Raw genomic sequence first — 7,500 nt, 5'->3', positions numbered from 1 at the left:
GCTCTCTCCTCAAAATTCTTTCCGTTAATTTCCAGTCTGGTGTGGTGCTTGTGTTTTTTAGTCACCACATTTTGAGACCGACACACTCGAATGTGTTTTCATACCCCTTTTCTGGCAGTACAAGTTTTTTTTCCATCCAACTCCGCATTATTCGGGTGTTTGAGTGCTGTTTGGGTTTTGTCGGAGGTATGAGGTAGGAGAGATCCTGAAATCCTTATTGCCAACCGTACCACATCGGTTTAACCGTTGCGACGTATCCGCGTCTACACCGATCCACACAAGGCATCTTTCCCGGGGATCGGCCAACACGCACACAATGATGGCTGTCGGATTCTGCCGGGATATCCTGCCCGGTTCCCGGTTTCTCTTTTTTGCTATCCTTGTGTCGACAGGAAAGTCAAGTCTTTGCAACGTTTGAAACATTATCACCGAAATTGTTTGTTACAAATGTGACTTGTTAAGTGTGATTCGGGACTTACTCGTTAGATGAGATGTTTGTTTTTCATTCTAGAGTTCGAACAAATTTTCATAATTGAGGGATATTTTATATCACAGCAATATGCATGCATTATTCTATTATCTTATCTTATTTTTCTGGTTTTTTATCTGTTTTTTGCAACGGTTTCATAGTCTCCAAATAAGATGCTGCAGGTTTGCAGTTTCCAGTTGATAATTTGATTTTAAAGTTCAATAATCGTTATCCTTTTGGGTTTGTTATTTTTTTTCACTTTTATTTTGTCGGGTCCTGGTTCCTCAGGGGAATTCTCGTATGTCCAGCCTTGCGAGGTGGCTTTCGAAGAGATGTTCTACCACATTCTATCCCCAGAACCAGCCAGCCAACCAGTCAGCCACCGTTATGGTTAATAGTGGCCGGGGCGCAATATCGAAGCTATACTGCTCTACCCCAAAGAGCCACCGCCGCCGCAGCCACCGTTGGCTGAACCACAACCTGAACTCATACATCAACCACTCACACATGTACATGGGCCACGGGCCACGGACCGAGAATCAACGAACGTCGAGTGTGTTGGTAGAGAGCGTGAGGTACCAAACCGATGCAGAAGAACAGAACAATTCATCTGCACGAGCGAGTTGCGAGCTGAGCTCTCTCTGTCAAGCGGCCTGGCCCGCTGCTGCTGCCCTTCGCCGCTTGGAATCGAGCCATTCTTCGTCCCTGCTGGCTTCCTGGAGTTCACTGAACCCGATAACTGCCCCCCGGGCTCCATCATCATCCACCCAGCGAATGGCACAAGGAAGAAGTCTCCGAGTCTCCGAGAGCACCTTTCCTGCGGGTGGGGGTGCATGCTCGGTGGCGTCGGCGGCGGCGGCGGCGGCAACTTTTTGCCATGCGAATTGTTCTTTGTCTGGAGCCCAGGCGGACGACGACGACGACGACGACGACGACGACGACGACGAACTACGCGGTGTTCTCGCTCCCCATGGCATCTCTTGGCGTTCGGTTATGCTCTGTTGTCTGTTGTCTGTTGTTGTTGTCTGCTGGATCGCCACCACCCCCCGGATCAGGGTCGTGCTCATCCCCTCCAGCTTCATTGCCGGAAACGCCAATGCGCGGCTCTACCAAACGTGACCATGCGCGGGCGTGATGGGCGATCTCACGGGAAAGGGGAAGGAGAGGACCACAAGTTGCATCGAACGCAAAAATGTGAATGTCGGGGACGCAAACTCTCTTCTTGACTGTATCAATTGATAGCATCACAAGGTTCTAGCTGCTGTATCAGTAATAGTACAACGGTCCATGGGCGGGATGACTCCGATTTTTGAACTTTGCTGAGTTCTGGTACACATTTCTTTCAACATTATTCTCAATTTATTGAAGCTCCATTTTTCACCAAATTTCCAACTGGTTTGTTTTGACAAATTTTCCATTTGGGCATCTTATACATGTTAGATTTTCAGTTTTAATAGATGGAAATTATCCACGGCAGACAGGACTCCACAGGATGCACTAATTAAACAAGAAAAAGTTTATTCTGCACTACTAACTTTTACGTTACTGTGTCCATCAAATAAGGGAATACGGTACTCAGTTTGCTAGTGCTAATGATTTTTTGTAGTTTACTTTAACTTTTATGTCAAAATATTGAGTAGAATTTGTGATAGGATTTTTCTTGTGAGCTACTAATAATGCATTCTTCGTTTTTCGCCATGACGACATTTTTGGAGAAAATAACTTGCATAAAATTTAGTTTGCAGATAGGTATAGAATGATGCAGAAAGCTTTTGGTGACTACGCTAAGTGAAATAAAACTGTGGATAAGTGGTCAAAAGACTTCCAGGAAGGTCAGGAACGTGTTGAAAACAAACTACGTCCTAGGTGACCATCAACGTCAATTGAAAAGGCTTACACTCAACAAATCAACAATTTGGTGTTGGAAAACCGTCAATTAATAACTAGAGATCTTTGCTGATGATATTGGCATATTCAGATAATTCGTTAATTATATTTTGAAAATTGTTTTTGGCCTCAACCGCGTCACAACTCGACTGATACAGTTGGTAACAGCGACTGGTGTTGGTTTTCCGTGACTTTTTCGCCAAAAACTCAACTTATATCGTTCCACAATCACCGTATTTGCTTGATATAGGACCATGTGACTTCTAGCTATTAAAAAAGCTGATTCAAGCCGCTGCGAAGAAGAAGCTGAAGGTCATCCGTAAAGTCAATGATTTCAAGTGTTTTGAAAATTCGTCGTGGTAAGTGCATTATGTCGCGGGGATATTAATTAGAATGGGATGAACTCGATTTGCAAGAATAGATGAACAATTTCCAAAAGAAATATTCTTTTACCTTACTTCTTGTACACAGTAGTATGATGTCTTCGTTAGAGTGAAATGGAAAATGTCAGATGTTGACGAACCTTATGGTCGTTCCACACACCACTTCTAGAGTCCTATCCAGACAGGCTCCAGAGGTTCCAGAGACTACACTCTGTATACACAAGGCAGATATAGAAGTACCAATGACCTATAGCAGCGTTGTGTTAGCAGTAGTGGCAGTTTGTTTGCGCCAGATGTTTCGCCACTTGAAACTCCTCGCTGCTCGCCTCATCGATTGCTGATAGTTGATGCAAATTTATACAGTTTCATAAAACGCCCTTATATCGCATTTGGCGCAATATGTGCCCCGCCGAGTGATTAGCACACGCGGTCTGCTGCTCATCAACCGTTTGGTTTAATTTAAAGGAAAAATAATATCCATCCATCCCTCTACCAGTCGGCGCTCATCAGTGGACGAGGATCGGTTTTCGTCTGGTGGTGTGTGTCGCGTAACAGATGGTATAGTACTGTGGCCTCTCCGGAACAGGCGTGTCCGCGGTCTCGCTGGAAGCAGGACCGAAAAAAATGCTTCTTTTTTTTCTTCTTCGTCACTCGATGGCCCAAGTCATCGCCGATCGGTGGCGTGGAGCAAGCACTCGATATTTATCGATGGCTTGTGAAAGATGCTGGCCACAAAATGTGGCAGCAGCAGCTGAAGTTTAATGTGCCTTAGCTCCGATCGCAGCTTGTAGCCGGGCGACCAGATGAAAACGGCCAAAAAGGGAACGAACGTTTTAATGATACCAATCCGAGTGTCACCCTCACGCACCTCCTTCACACACGAGCGGGAGTAGTGGAACAACAACACGTGCCCCGAAGATCGGCAGATGCTGTTGTTGCCTTTCAAGGATACTTGGGCCGCGGGCTCCTTGGATCCGCTTGGTGAGCGTGCTGCCGGCTGCAGCAATTTACGCGCTGAAGCAGATGAACTGGGCAGGCGTCCAAATGCGCGGCTACGGCGCGTGGCATTGATAGAGAGCGTTCATGATGGTACAGGCAGGAGAGCTGCTGTACACTGATAAAACGCACATTTTTCTTTTTGTTTTTTGGGTTGTTTTTCCCTGTTTTTGGGAGCCTCACTCCACACACGCCCAGCTGTCTGCTGCAAACGTATCATGTTAAATGTATGAAGTCATCGCGATATCTGCTGCTGCTGCTGCTGCTGCCGCTGCTAGTGGAGCTGAATAAATGAGTTTAACAGAAGCAGCTTTTGCACATGTGTTAATCGTAAAATTGTGGGTCTGCCAGACCTAAAGGCTTCTCAAGTTCGGCAGCGTCTCTCGCCCCTGAGATTACCCCCCCCCCCCCCCCCCCATAGAAGCTAAGCGTTATCGCAAATTATTTGGTATGATTCTAATGTCCGGCATTAGCCGTTTTTGAGAATATTAGCGGATGAAACCGGCATGCTTTACCGTTCCTGCCTTCCGTAAGTCCATAGTGCGTATGACAGCAACAGTGTTGATGGCTGACAATCTAACCTGCAATTTCGTCCTTCAAACTGAAAATGTGCAGATTGTTTACCAAAAGTTCATCATTAACTGCGCACTTTGGTAAACATAGATACCGTTGCAATTCTGATTAATGTCGGTTAATGGTTTGTAAAACGATCGAAGAAACCATGGTGACCATTGGTTTCCATAGCTCTGGGAAATTTGATGTTGAGTAAAAAAAGGATATTCGATCATTCGGAGGATAAAAAAACACTCTGATCATTCAGCATTCGGCATATTAAAATTTGCAGTTTTCTAGTCATTCGCTTCTGGTTCGATTTGTGTTCCTAATTTTGGGAGAAGGGGGCTTCCAGTTGTATCCACCCCAACCGTCGCAGTGCCATTAAACGTCAGGTATACGCCATAGCACACGCACGCACACAGCAATGGGCTTGGTTGAGTTAAAAAAAAAACACCCCAGCCGACGACTGGCGTTGTTGGGATTTTTCAAAAGGGTGCAAAACTTTATCTCCCTCTCTTTCGACTTTCAAGTCCTTCCAGCAGGACATTGGCGTATTTAGGACGGAGGGCTGCGTTCGGGGTAACAACGAAACCGAGGGCGACTGAGGGAGCACCGGGACCCTGGGACCCTTGCTAACGGTGGCTATAACGGGCCGGGTTTTTCCGCCATCGCCATCGTCACAGGACACGCAGGGCCCTGGGTAGGGTGACGCTCAGCCGGTCGGCAGGATAATATAAGCCCATGAATAATGTATCGCACCGAGCCAATCCCACTCGCCGGGACATCTGTGTTTGTGTGCGCGGAAAAGTGCGCTTGTGTGTGTTGCAGGAGCGGTGAATGAAAGAGAAGGATACAGCGAGTCAGCCATTTCGTTGAGCAGGATACTTGCCAGCCAGGAGGAAAAGCGATGCGAAGAGTTGCCGGTTGTTGCTGCCATGCGTTGCCGTTGGAAATGTGTTGTTCGCATTTTCAGTTTTGCGGTGGTTTTGGTTTCGCTTGAGCCAGACCGACGGTTGCTGTTTGGGCTTTGCGCAAATGTTTGGCCGTATCCGAGATTCATTCAATGCTCAAAGGCCATACGGAAAGCAAAAAAAAGTAAAAGAAACGTCAACCATTTTTCCAGGATTCACAGAAATCCCGAGTCGCGCAAAGCACGCGGCGCCGAGCACGTAGTATGCGATGCGTTTATTTTGGAACTTCTTTGTTTAACTCTCTGCGTGCCCGTCGTCATCCGATGCCGATGGAAATGTTTTTGAACCCTGCTTTGGTTGGTGTTGGTGGCGTTCTATCTCTCGCGGTGTTGGTGCGCCGCAGCAGGCGAGCAAGCGAGCGAGCGAGCAAGCAAAGCCATACGAAAGAGCGGTAGACAGAACTCGCGATCGCGCTGCTGGGGACATGGTGGGGGGCCGAGTTCTTTTCCCCGTTTCCGCCCGATTGGTACGAATGCTTACCAAAAAAAAAACAGTCGTCTTTAAAAACAAACAAAGCAACACAAACGCCATCGAGGCGCGCGCAGGCTGCTTCGACTATTGTTCCTTCAAACCGTTTGCGAGTCCTGCGGAGTCCTGGAGGGAGTCGTCCTTTCGCCGCCTGCTCGATACATTAAGAAGGAGGGAGGGGGGTATGGAGGTGGTGTAGGAGGGGGACCGTCTGGCTGATATATATACAAGTGATATATACAAGCGTTTGTCGCCGGTAGAACGCGCGCCGAAGAAGAAGAAGAAGAAGAGGAAGAAGAAGCGCGTTGTTGTGCCAGCTAACCGAGAGCGGGAAAGCGGGAGCGAGAGAGCGCGAGAGAAGGCCAACAAATGGCGCTAACAAACACAGCTGTGTGCTCTCGTTAAAAAGATATCGCGGTGGCTGGTTTTTGGAGCCATCAAACTCGCCTTTTACTCGCTTAGAATGAATTAAAGTAAGAAGTTTGTCTGTGGCAATGTGTATGCTGCTGGATTTAGCTGCGACTGGGTGCGATCGCCATGCTGCTTTGTTCCATCGCCTGAAGCGCGTGTGTTTCGCCGGCGACCGGGGACATCTTCGGCAGATGCGGTCCTCGTATAACCGCGTGCAGCAACGGGCATGCGCGCCGCCTCGCCCGGTAGTGTGCGTGAAGGGGCACTGCGAGAGTCTCTCGTCTCTACGGTGCGTGGTGCTGTCGGTCGTGGTCGCTGCTCTCGGCCGTACTTGGCGCAGACAGTCGTGTGTGAGAGTTGGCGCGAGTAAGAGTAAGTTCTCGGCGTGCTCCGTGCGTTTCCAGCAGCAGCAAAGCGCTCCAATCATTGGAACATTTAATTATTTTTCCTTTCGTTTGGCAACGATCCGAGAGGGCTGCGTTTGAGGTTGCCAGGCACCTTCCCGTGTTCCCACGACCTTGTGTTCCTGGTGTTAGCATCTTTCCGGGAATGTAGTGTCTGCACCCCATGGTCCCCGAGTGGACGGGTGCGGTACCCTTGGAGTGTTGTGGCGAGACGGCAGCGGCGGCGGTAGACACCATTTTCCCGGAATCTAACCTTTCCGCGTCGTACGCTATCCCGTGATGAATCATTTTTCACCAAAACGGCGCCTGCTGCGGTGGACAGTCGAATGTCGAATAAGTGGTGCAGAAATGAGATTGTGAATCCTTTTGTGTACAACAACGAAAAACGGCGTGTTTTCGATCTCGAGCAAAATGTCCCCCCGGGTGGCGAACCGAATTGTGGTTGGTGGATGGATGGATGTGTGTGCGCGTTCCGCTGAACGAGAACGAGTGTGAATTCTTCTATCTGTCTGGATTCCGACCCCCTTCGATCTTTCTCCGCTCGTTGGTGCAATGAACTGTAAAATTGAGGGACTTTAGTGTGCAGATAAAAAAAGAGTGAAACTAACGGCGAATGATGACTGCAAAAACGTGTAAAGGAACAAGATAAAAAACCTGCGTCGAGTGTGGTGTAGAGAACGTAACCGTGCGTGTTAGTGGCGGCGGCGGTGCTGCTGCTGGCCATATGTTTGTGCGCTGCCATTTCCTGTCGTTTAACGAGCGTCCAAGGACTTTCCGTTTGGATGCGGAACAAAGAAAGAGAGAGATACGTTAACACAGTAGAGGCGCAGCGTGTGGCCAGCGAGCAACAGCGCTTTCGCTCTGTGTCTGAGGATTTCCGCATCGCTCGTTCGTGGTCATCGTTGTCGTTCGTTCTCTTCATCCATCGGGCGGGTGGTGGGGGCTACCAGGCGAAA

General features: G+C 48.5%; 1 protein-coding gene across 1 annotated transcript in view; it reads left to right on the top strand.

Annotated features, from left to right (window-relative positions):
* LOC126574473 (protein disks lost) overlaps positions 1–7,500 on the top strand; it is an 80,815-nt gene that overhangs the window by 23,262 nt on the left and 50,053 nt on the right. The gene's annotated exons all lie outside the window — the stretch shown is intronic.

The sequence above is a fragment of the Anopheles aquasalis genome, chromosome 2, assembly GCF_943734665.1.
Source record: "Anopheles aquasalis chromosome 2, idAnoAquaMG_Q_19, whole genome shotgun sequence".
Taxonomy (NCBI): Eukaryota; Metazoa; Arthropoda; class Insecta; order Diptera; family Culicidae; genus Anopheles; species Anopheles aquasalis.
Note: the sequence above shows the minus strand (reverse complement) of the source record. Positions and strands in the feature narration are given on the sequence as shown.